The sequence below is a fragment of the Phoca vitulina genome, unplaced genomic scaffold (genome assembly GCF_004348235.1).
Source record: "Phoca vitulina isolate PV1807 unplaced genomic scaffold, GSC_HSeal_1.0 scaffold20, whole genome shotgun sequence".
Classification (NCBI taxonomy): domain Eukaryota; kingdom Metazoa; phylum Chordata; class Mammalia; order Carnivora; family Phocidae; genus Phoca; species Phoca vitulina.
The window spans coordinates 22,002,066-22,014,797 of record NW_022589723.1 but is presented as its reverse complement, the minus strand read 5'-3'; the positions used below and the strand labels follow the sequence as shown (position 1 = coordinate 22,014,797).

Below are 12,732 nucleotides of genomic sequence, written 5' to 3'. Positions count from 1 at the left end.
CTGTTTCAGGCATGGTTGTTGCAGATATTAGTATCTTATAGATGCTCTGGGAGGGGTGTTGCCCTGCACGTGGTAGGTCTACCACAAGACCTGTGTCCTAGGATGTACATGGTTCAGTGATAAGCAGGGTAACACAGTGTTGGAGCCACTTAGCAAGGTTTCAATTTTAGAGATCTAGGAGGAAAGTTGCCCAAAACCTGAGGGTTCTTACCACAGGCTGTTCTTACACTGATTGTACAGAAAAAGGAGGCAGAGTAAATCCACCCCTATATACCCTAGTCCAGGCCCTTTGCCTGTATTGTGAATAGGGGGACATGAATTGAAGAAAAAAGAATAAATTAATTTAAAAAAGAAAGAAGAAAAAAGAAAAATCCTGAGGCTTTCAGCTCAGCGGCCTCAGGTAATCTGCATATTGTCTTTGGGAGGCTGGGACATTGAGTGGAGTGGTTGTAGGATAGAGGTAGAGGGAAGCTGATTGTAGGAACCAGAGAGGTTTCCCTCTTGGTGGAAGCTTGGAAGATTTGGGGGATATGACAGATGCTTTGGTTTTGGAAGTAAGACCTACAGTAGATAGAATGGACTACGGTCCTTTAGCTAAGAAAGTTGAATGCTGGGGAGGTGGGGGGGATTGGAGTCATTGACTGGCATTTTTGTAGGAATATATACTGTGTAGGCAGTAACACTAATAACTTCATTCTTTGGCCCCTTCCTTCTCCTGAAGCCTTGGGAGGGCTGTCTTGAAAATGCAGTAAGAAATGAGTAGAGCCCAAGAGTTCTACCGTTAGGTAGGAAAGAAGTCTTGTTGTGAAATTGTCACCATTTCCAAGGAAGTCATGAGTGGCAGAACGATAAAGAAATATGCAAGACTCGTAGTGTGAGAAGATACCTGAAAGCAGAATGTCTTTGGGGTGGGGTACTGGTGCCTATAGCTCCTCCTCCTCCTGCCCTTGGCAGAGTGTGTCTGACTTCGGCTGCTTGCAGCTGTGGGTAGTTGGCAGTAAAGAAGCAATAGAAGACCACTGGGCTGCTACAGCAGCAACAAGCAACCTCTACTTTTTGTACCCAAGACCTTGACCTTCAATTACTTGTGGGTTCTTATCTTCAACCCAGATGGCTGGAGCTACTTTACATATGACCTTTGCATAAATGTGATACTATTGTGCATATTTTAAGGATTTTTATAGGATTTGGTAACCAAAATACATAAATCTATTCCTATCTGCTAGATACTCAAACTTATTACTTTGGTATATGGGATGAAAGCTAAAAGTTGACACAATCAAAAGAAATGCATATATGATTTCAGATTAATTGAATGGAAGGTAGAAAAATGAAAATGCATTAACTCTAACAGTAGCTTTAAACAGAATAAACTATGGACTTTTCAAAGGATTATGATTACCCTTAATCATGCCAAAATGAAGTAATATACATGTATTATTAATACCAGCTGAAACCCAGGTTTTGATTATATAAGAAAACAGACTTAGACTTTTGGCAGATGGTGAACTTAAAAGTTCAAGTAAATCTGGGTTTTTAAATATGGAAGATGTAGGGAGCATTTCTGCTTGATGAACCCAGATTTTTTTCTCCACAGGGAATACATTGAAACTGGAATTATCTCAGCGATCTCCAAGTGTTATTCTGTTCTTCAGAAAGTAACGGTGCCTTTATTTTTCTGAATCCTCAAGTTAATTTTTCCAGTGCATTGTGTTTGTCAATTTTTGGGGATTCTTTTTTTTTTTTGACACATGCAAGACTTCCATTAGTTTTTCTTCTCCTTTCTTAAGCTTCCTTTTTTATTTTTAGAGATTTATTTATTTATTTTAGAGGGCAGGGACAAATGGAGAGGGAGAGAGGATCCCAAGCAGACTTCCTGCTGAGCATGGAGCCTGACATGGGGCTCAATTTCATGATCCTGAGATCATGACCTGAGCTGAAATCAAGAGTTGCACACTTAACCTACTGGGCCACCCAGGTGCCACTCCCCTTTCTTAACCTTTCTTGATTCTCCTTCTACAGGAAGTCCCTGGATTGTGGTAGTGCAAATGGGCACCATGGTGAATGGGAGATTCTCTCTTGCTACAGCCGTGTGATCCCCAGATGAATCTAGGGCATGGCAGCAGGACAAATGAATGGACTGGAGTTGGTGGATGTTAACAGAGTGGTTTCTTATAGTTCAACAAGGGCAAGAAAGAATCTTTGATTTGTTTAGTCAGAACTGCAGACCAAGGTTAAGGATGCCATCACTGTTGTCTCACCTTTTGGCTTCAGTATTATAGAGCAGGGTGTCTGCCCTGCTTTTTTCCCATTCCTGCTAATAAGAGGAGCAGCATTTTGACTCTTTAGGAAGTGGAAGGGGTGAAGAGACCAGAGCCCCTGCCTTGGGAAATCACGTATTTCATCAATTAGGCCATTGTATTTTATGAGAGAATATGATTTGAATTTCATGTGAGTATAAAACAAACTAGTGGAAGAGTTTGGTTGCAAATATCCAATGTAACTTTTTGGAGTAAGGGAATGAAATAGAAAATGACAGCAAGATTGAGAGGAGAGAAATAGACAAAGAGATGATAGGGATCAGAATATGACCTGAAAATAACACACAGGTGCATACTAACCACCTGCAAATTCATGAGGTCTTTCTAACAGCTTCACAACTGGATGCTATCTTTAGGAGAATGTAAGTGGAGATTACTGATTGAGGATGAAGGGAATCCCCTAAAGTGAGTACACACATTTTATTTTAGAACACTTTATTAGTTAAAATGAATCATTATCAAGGAGAAAGAAGACATAGTTTCTTCTTTTAAGAAGTTTATCCTGTCAAAGGAGAAAAAAAGGACAAATACAAAAAGACAGAAAAGAACTAACATTCATTAAACACTTTCTGGGAACTAGACTAAATATACCATTTTGACACTAGGTTTGCTTATACAATATACCATATTTTTTGCATATACCATATTGTTACAACACTATGAACTAGGTATTATTATCATATATTTTATTGATAAAAACTGAGAGTTAAGAGGTTAAATAGCTTGCCCAAAGTCACATCAATTAAAAGACAGACTTCAGATCCCGAACTCTTAGTCACTGTGCTTTACTATCTCATTGGCACCTTCAGTGCCTTTCGTTGCTCATTAGGGAATAAACCCATCTTTATATGTGCCTAATAGTTGAACAGCTGGAACATGAAGTCTTGTCAACTTGGCTTGGCTGATAAAGAGTCAGATGGGGCTGAAGAGGAGTGGTTTTATGGTTGAAATGTGTTTAAAAAGGCAGGAAGAAAATATGAATTTGTCCTACACAGAGGCAGTTGAATAATTTCCTGGACTGATTCCATGTCTTAATTTCCTCTTTTTTAAAAAGTAATTTTCTTAATTTGCTAGACCATCCTCCAATTAAGGGGCTCACAGATGTTTATTCATTATATTAAGAATGCAAGTTTTAATGGTGCAATCTTAAGAGACTCAAACAAGTAATAATTAACTCCGTGGCTCTTGGCCAAGCAGTGCTAATGCCTAAATTCATCTAATATTTCACTTGGCCAGACTGTAGGATGGCATTTTCCTACAGTAATTTTCTTTGTATCTTGACTTTCTGCAGTAAATGGTTCTACCAAAGAAATGAGCCACTATCTGAGCCTTTTTTCCTGTACCAGTTGGTTTTAATGACACTTTCAGTCTTTCCCATAATTTCCTAAAGTTGCTTAAATAGAACCTGTTCATTTTTTCATTAATTTAGCCATTTAGTCCTTCCTTTTTCCTTCTTTCCTCTTTCCTTCCCTCTTCCTTCCACTTATCCTTCTTCTCTCCTCTTTCATGCCCTACCACCATTTTTTCCCTTTCTTCCCTTTAACAAAATTACTAGGTTCTCAAGAAATGCTAGGTAGGCTTTGTTCTATGTACTGTGGGGATAGATAGGTATTATGATTGATTTTTTCATCCATTTAATGAATATTTATTCAGTGCCTACTGTATGCCAGGCTCTATTTTATAAGCTAGGAACAGAGCTGGGTACACAATAAAGTTTCTTTTTCTCGGTGAGTCGTATTCCTGGGTATGTACTGGGAGACAGATAAAAATATATATATCATATGTCAAGTAGTGATAAGAGCTCTGAATAAAAATGAAGAAAATGGAAAGAGATGTGATGGGGAATGTATTATTTTTACATAGGCTGGTCAGGGAAGGGCTCTCTGACAAGATTACATTTGATCAGAAAAACACTTATCTGAGAGAAAAGTACCAAAGACCTCAGGGAATTAATTTCTAACAGGGAGAAAAGATGTAAAGGTAAATAACTGTAACAGAAGGTAGAAAGGGTAAGTGCCGTAAGGGGCTATCGATGAAGAGCTACTGAACTGGGTAAGTTCGGAGGAAGGGGACATAACTGCCTGCTGGGGAGGGGGTGCTATGGAGAGCAAGCCCCACTTCCTAGGGGGTAACTCACACACTCTGATGCCTCATGGTAGAGCCTTTTCCCCAGGCCTTCTCTTGAAGAAGGACCATTCTCCTCGGTTATGAGCCAGTTGGGGTGCACACCTAACCAAGGTGCCTTTGGTTAAGATGCTGAGGTTCTAAGTATGAAACAAGTTATATCATGTGTTCAATTTTTCTTTTAATTGTATACTTCTCAAAATCGTATTTCCTTTTTATAAGAAGACTAACCTTCTATGCTGAATGTTGGCCACCAAAGGCAAGAAGGCAAAGGGAGTTCTTGTTTTTAGCTTTGGGCTCAAGATTAGGATGCCCTCATTTTTACTTGTTTTTGTCAGTGCGGCAAGGTCCTAGCTTTTCTACTAGAATGTAAATACCACAGTGAAAAAGAAAACAACTAACACAGCATCAGCTAACATTTAGCTATTAGCGAGACAGAGTGCAAACAAGGAAGTATGAAAATGAAACATAGAAGTTTATATAATAGTTTAATTTTTAAAATGGAAGGCTTGCAAGGACAGGATATAGGACACTAAATGGGGAAATAATGGATGGAAAAAGTACAGGGTGGATGGAAAGATGAAGGAAAGAGAAAAAAGGATATTACTTAATTACACAGAACAGATGTATCCAAATTGTGAAATTGATCTAATTGAGACCTCTTGAGATATAGTTATAGATATGTTTAGAAGAGCAAGATATTTTTATACCTTGATAAGCTACTTTAAGCAAAGGAGACCATAGAGTGGGGCATGGGCTCTGCAAGAGCCAAGGCAAACTTGTGATAACTGAAGTAGTGTGCCTTAGAAACAAACAGGGGTTTAGAGGGGGCTGAGGGTGTTGGGAGAGACAAAAGAGGAAGGGGAAAGAGGAGAGAGAAGCAACAACATGGAGGGTGGCTGATGCTGAAGTCAAGGAAAGAGCAACACAAATACTTTTTTTTTTAGTTTCTTTACCATGAGCTAACCAAATATACATATATATATATATATATATATATATATATATATATATATATATATACACACACACATACATACATATATTATTGTTATCATTATCATCATTATTATTATTTTCAGGGGTAGAATTTAGTGATTCATCAGTTGCATATAACACCTAGTGCTGATTACATCACGTGCCCTCATTAATGTCCATTACCCAATTATCCCTTTCCCTCACCCACTTCCCCTCCCATAATCCTGTTTCCTAGAGTTTATGGTTTGCCTCCCTCTCAATTTTCATTTTATTTTATTTTATTTTTCCTTCCCTTCCCCTATGTTCATTTGTTTTGTTTCTTAAATTCCACATATGAGTGAAATCATATGGTATTTGCTTTCCTCTGACTGACTTATTTCACTTAGATAATACCTTCTAGTTCCATCCATGTTGTTAGCAACACAAGTATCTTTTATTGAATTGTTAAATCATTTCTATTGCTGCAATGTAGATCCTCCCTCCCCCCAAAAAAACCCTTCAGTAATATTTTCTATTCACTCAAAATATCTTGATTGGAGGGTGCACTGGGTGGAAATTAAGGATGAGAGCAACCTAAGGCAGAGAGCATGGTTGGACTGGCTGGGAGTGAATAATGAGAGGACCCATGGATCTCAATATTCACTCAGCAGAGGCAGAGAGGTAGAGGCAGCCATTAGAGAATGTCACCCCCCCCCCAAAAAATGGGCAGAAATCCTAAGAATGCCACTGCATTTTTCTACAATCCATAACATGGAGATTTAAATCCATCTTTATCTAGATATTAAGAAATAGGTCAATGCCAATTGATATCTGAATTACATATACTTTAAAAACTACTATAAATTTTCATTAGGATGTTAGTGAATCAGAACTTCAGATGTGAAGATGAAAGCTGAAACTCCAGTGTTCAACATGAAGGGGAAGGGAATGTTTGAAGTTTAGCAGTAAGTGGCTCTTCCTTTTAATAGATGGGAATAAAACTGTCTTTGGTCAAGAATCGTCTTATTTGTCTGTGTCTCAGGAGGGTCTTTCACAGAAGTGGGTCTTTGCTACCGGGATTCTGGGAGTAGGGGGGATTCTTTTTTTTTTAAATTTTTTATTGTTATGTTAATCCCCATACATTAGTAGGGGGGATTCTATGCTATTATTTCTTTTCATAGCTCTGAGTACACATTTGAACCTTTGAATGTCCCACTCAATTTCTCTGTTTTTGAAGCTGTGGAAAACCCCAACTATCAATAGAGGGAAAACGTGCATAAGACTGAGCAGGGAGTTGACTGAATCATTACAGTGCTTTTTAATTTGAATACTGACTAACCAAGAACAGTGAGTGTTCAAAAACCTTCCAGTCCTGTTGGGAGACTTCTGATTTCTGATAAGATGATTCACTCAGCCTGGGTTGCTTTCTCCTTCTCCCTACCAATGCTAAGTCGCTGCAGATATCAGAGGGAAGTCTGTGGGACTGGCAGACTAATGAAAAACAAATAAGCCAACAAATTCAGAAACACTGAGCAAAGAGCATGTCTGGGTTTCAAGGTGTGGGAAATTTCAACCCTACTCCCCAAAAGTCCTAGACAAAGATGGCTTTATGGGAGAGTTCTACCAAATTTTCAGTGAAAGAAAATTACTGTTTTATATAAGTTTTATAAATAAAGAGAAAAACTTCCAAACTCATTTTTTTAGTCTAGTATGACCTTAAGCCAGATAAAGACAGCATAAGGAAAGATAATTAAAGGTCTACTTTACTTATGACCTGCATGTGAAAATCCCAAATAACATATACAACAGTATATTACAAATATCAGATCAAGTAAGAATGGTTAACTTCAGAAATTCTATCAGTGTACTTCACTATATTAATTGACTAAACAAGACTTTTTTCATGGTTATCTTGATAAATGCAGCACAAACTTTTGATAAATTTCAACATCTATTAATGATTATATAAAACTTCTGCATGCTCTGTTCCTGCCAATTGAGTTATATGCTTCCCATGAGTCTGTTGTGTTTGTTCCCAAAGCTCTTAATACCAGTTGTACTTGCTATTGTAATTATGTAATTTAGTTAAATATTATGTAAACCAAAGAATTACATGTGTGAAAAGAGAATTGTTTCTCTGAAAGTTCAATTGAAAGTTTTGGAAAGACTTGCTAAAGGCAAGTTGCTAATAAATATTGCTATCAGACAGTTTTAATTCCTATCATATTAAAAGTGCAGGCCTTGATCCTACATCAAAAGACTGGTGAATGAACATGGATTTGTATGTTTCAAGTTAAAACAAAAATTTTAATGAGTACATCACTTTGTATGATTCCTTTTTACTGAGTTATTTTGTTCATTTACCAATTGGTCCCAGTTACATCAGATAAGAGGGTTCCCATTGCATTATTTTGAAAAACAGTACTGATACTGAATTCCCAATATCACCTCTTCCATTCTTTTCAGCCTCTCATTTGATTATGAAGAGGACTTGTAAGTGAATTAATATGCTTTCATCCTACCTAGCCAGCTGTGTCACCGCATGAGTAGAAAAGACGTGTTGGACTGCCTATGTTAGGATTCTCTCTCCAAAATAATTAAATCTACAAGAGGCCAGAGATTTAGGGATTCTAAACTCTCCTGTTTCTTTTTCTGTAATTTCTGAAACTCTTTTCTCATCCTGTCTCAACCATGTATTCCCAAGTGTGAATAAATACGATATATGAAACCTCTCTCTGTTCCCCTCTGCCCTAGATCTCAGCCACTGGAAATATTTTTTGTTGTTGTGGGAATGCACTGGCATACAATTCTAGTTTGTCTTTCTTAGAGTTGTACAAATTGAAATAGTATTCTAGAACCCAGATTTCTGGAGAAATAATAATGTTGCAACTTTTTAAAATTTGTTTGCTATGGTATAAGAGAATTTTGGAGGAAAAGATCACAGAAAGGTGCTAAATATGATTCATTTATGGGCACATACATATATTGAACTTCTAATGCTCATCACTTTCTTGCTTATGTGAAAACTGTATATTTCTCTTTTAACAGTATAAAGAAAATCAGAAATCAACGTAAAATAGGAAATGGTTAAGGTGCAGAGTTTCTTGTAGGGATTTTCGTGTTTCCTTTTATGAGGAATATGTTAAGAAATTACCAAGAATATATATTTTATACACTTTATTTTCATTCAGGGTCATTGAGGTATAATATGCATACAACAAATGTCACTATGTCATTGTGACATACAGCAAATGTCACTATGTTTAAATGTGCAGTTTAATGAGTCTTAGTAAATTTGTTGTCATATAAAAACCACCACTATTAAGTTGTAGTATATTTCCACTACATCAAAAAGTTTCTTTTGCCCCTTTGCAGTCTTTCCTGCTTCCCAGTCCCTGTAACCACTGATCTGATTTCTATCCCTACAGTTTTGCCTTTTCTAGAATGTCATGTAAATGAAATAATAAAAAATATATCTTTTTTTTTTGGTTGGGCTTTATTCTTTAGCATAATGCTTTGGATATTTATCCAAGTTGTTGCATATATTAGTACATACATTCTTTTTATTGCTGAGTGGTATACCATTGTATGATGTACCTCAACTTATTTATGCATTTACTTGTTTTTTTTAATAAGTTTTAATTTTAATTCCAGCTAGTTAACATACAGTGTTATATTAGTTTCAGGTGTACGATATAGTAATTCAACAGTTCCATACATCACCCTGTGTTCATCAGAAGTGCACTCCTTAATTTCTATCACCCATTTACCCATCCCCCATGCCCTCCCCTCTGGTAACCATCAGATTGTTCTCTATTATTAAAAGTCCATTTCTTGTTTGACTCTCTCTCATCTTTTTCCTTTGCTTGTTTGTTTTGTTTTTTAAATTCTACATATGAGTGAAATCATACAGTATTTATCTTTCTCTGTCTGACTTATTTTGTGTAGCTCTATCCACGTCATTGCAAAGGCAAGATTTCATGGGCTTCTTCCATATCTTGCCTATTGTAAATAATGCTGCAGTAAACATAGGTGTGCATGTATCCCTTTGAATTAGTGTTTTTGTATTCTTTAGGTAAATACCTAGTAGTGTGATTGCTGGATCATAGGGTAGTTCTATTTTTCACTTTTTGAGGAACCTCCATACTGTTTTCCACAGTGGCTGTACCAGTTTGCATTCCCACCAACAGTGCAAGAGGGTTTCCCTCTTCCCACATCCTCACTGACACCTGTTATTTCTTGTGTTTTTGATTTTAGCCATTCTGACAGGTCCAAGGTGATGTCTCATTGTAGTTTTGATTTGCATTTCCATGATGATGAGTGATATTGAGGATCTTTTCATGTGCCTGTTGGCCATCTGTATGTCTTCTTTGGAGAAAAATCTATCATGTCTTCTGCCCATTCTTAAATTGGATCATTTGTTTTTTGGGTGTTGAGTTTTGTAAGTTCTTTATATATTTTGGGTACTAACCTTTTATTGGTTATGTCATTTGCAAATGTCTTCTCCCATTCCATAAGTTGCCTTTTAGTTTGGCTGATTGTTTCCTTTAGTGTGCAGAAGATTTTATTTTGATGTAGTCCCAATAGTTTATTTTTGCTTTTGTTTCCCTAGCTCAGGAGACATATCTAGAAAAAAGTTGCTATAGCTAATGTCAAAGAAGTTACTGCCTATATTCTCTTCTAGGATTTTTGTGGTTTCAGGTCTCACATTTAGATCTTTAATGCGTTTTGAAATTGTTTTTGTGTGTGGTGTAAGAAAGTTGTCCGGTTTGATTCTTCTGCAGGTTGCTGTCCATTTTTGCCAACACCATTTGTTGAAGAGACTGTCTTTTTTCCATTGGATATTCTTTCCTACTTCATTGAAGATTAATTGACCATATAATTGTGGGTTTATTTTTGGATTTTCTGTTCTGTTCTATTGATCTATGTGTCTGTTTTTAAAAAATTTTTATTTATTTGAGAGAGAGAGAGAGAGAGACAGAGCACAAGAGGGGGGAGGGGCAAAGAGGGAGGGAAAGGCAAATTCCCTGCTGAGCAGGGAGCCCAATATAAGGCTCAATCCCAGGACCCCAGGATCATGATGTGAGCTGAAGGCAGATGCTTAACTGACTTAACCACCTAGGTGCCCCTCTGTGTGTCTATTTTTGTGGCAGCAACATACTGTTTTGATGACTACAGCTTTGTAATATAACTTGAAGTCCAGAATTGTGATGCCTCCAGGTTTACTTTTCTTTTTCAAGGTTACTTGGGCTATTTGGGGTCTTTTGTGGTTTCATACAAATTTTAGAATTGTTTGCTCTAGTTCTGTGAAAAATGCTGTTGGTATTTTGATAAGAATTGCATTAAAAGGGTATATTGCTTTGCGTAGTATAGACATTTTAACAATATTTGTTCTTCCAATCCATGAGATGGAATATTCTTTGTGTTGTCTTGAATTTCTTTCATCAGTTTTTTATAGTTTTCATATTACAGTTCATTCCCTTCTTTGGTTAGATTTATTCCCAGGTATCTTATTATTTTGGGTGCAGTTGCAAATGGGATTGTTTTCTAAATTTCTCTTTCTGTTACTTCATTATTGTTGTAGAGAAATCAACAGATTTTTGTGCATGGGTTTTGTATTCTCCTTATCAAATTCATTGATCAGTTCTAGTAGTTTTTTGGTAGAGTCTTTAGGGTTTTCTATATAGAGTATCATGTCATCTGCAAATAATGAAACTTTTACTTTTTCCTTACCAATTTGGATGCTTTTATTCCTTTTTCTTGTCTGATTGCTGTGGCTAGGACTTCCAGGACTATGTTGAATAAAAATGGTGAGAGTTTACATTCTTGTCTTGTTCCTGATCTTAGGGGAAAAACTCTGTGTTTCCGCATTGAGTATGATATTTACTGTGGATTTTTCACATAAGGGCTTTATTATGTTGAGGTATGTTCCCTCTAAACCTACCTTGTTGAGGGTTTTTACTGAGAATGAATGTTGTACTTTTTAAATATGTTGTTGAATTCAGTTTGCTAGTATTTTATTGGGATTTTTACATCTATGTTCATCAGGGATGTTGATCTATAGTTCTCTTTTTTATTGGTGTCTTTATCTGGTTTTGGTATCAGGGTAGTGCTGGCCTCATCGAATGAATTTGGAAGTTTTCCTTTATTTTATATTTTTTTGAATAGTTTAAGAAGAATAGGTATTGGGGCACCTGGGTGGCTCAGTCGTTAAGTGTCTGCCTTCAGCTCAGGTCATGATCCCAGAGTTCTGGGATCGAGTCCTGCATCAGGCTCCCTGCTCCACGGGAAGCCTGCTTCTCCCTCTCCTACTCCCCTTGCTTGTGTTCCCTCTCTTGCTGTCTCTCTCTCTCTGTCAAAATAAATAAATAAATAAAATCTTTAAAAAAAAGAATGGGTATTAACTCTTCTTTAAATGTTTGATAGAATTCACCTGTGAAGCCACCTGGTCCTGGACTTTTGTTTGTTAGGAGTTTTTTGATTACTGACTCAATTTCTTTGCTGGTTATCAGTCTGTTCAAATTTTCTATTTCCTTCTGTTTTAGTTTTGGGCATCTATATGTTTCTAGGAATTTATCCATTTCTTGTAAATTGTCCAATTAGTTGGCATATAGTTTTTCATAAGTCTCTTATGATTGTTTGTATTTCTGTGGTGTTGGTTATTTCTCCTCTCTCACTTGTGATTTTTTATTTTTATTTATTTTTTAAATTTTATTATGTTATGTTAATCACCATACATTACACCATTAGTTTTTGATGTAGTGTTCCATGATTCATTGTTTGCGTATAACACCCAGTGCTCCATTCAGTACGTGCCCTCTTTAATACCCATCACCAGGCTAACCCATCCCCCAACCCCCCTCCCCTCTAGAATCCTTAGTTTGTTTCAGAGTCCATAGTCTCTCATGGTTCGTCTCCCGCTCCGATTTCCCCCCCTTCATTTTTCCCTTCCTGTTATCTTTTTTTTTTTAACATACAATGTATTATTTGCTTCAGAGGTACACGTCTGTGATTCAATAGTCTTACACAATTCACAGCGCTCACCATAGCACATACCCTCCCCAGTGTCTATCATCCAGCCACCCCATCCCTCCCACCCCCCACCACTCCAGCAAACCTCCGTTTGTTTCCTGAGATTAAGAATTCCTCATATCAGTGAGATCATATGATACATGTCTTTCTCTGATTGACTTATTTCGCTCAGCATAATACCTTCCAGTTCCATCCACGTCATTGCAAATGGCAAGATTTCATTCCTTTTGATGGCTGCATAATATTCCATTGTGTATATATATATATATATATATATATATATATATATATATATACA

General features: G+C 36.8%; 1 non-coding gene across 1 annotated transcript; it reads left to right on the top strand.

Annotated features, from left to right (window-relative positions):
• The first annotated feature begins 201 nt into the window (after positions 1 to 201).
• Positions 202 to 318, top strand: LOC116640855. Its single transcript, XR_004301083.1, has one exon. It is a non-coding gene; the product is annotated as a small nucleolar RNA SNORA51 (small nucleolar RNA).
• Positions 319 to 12,732: the final 12,414 nt, after the last annotated feature.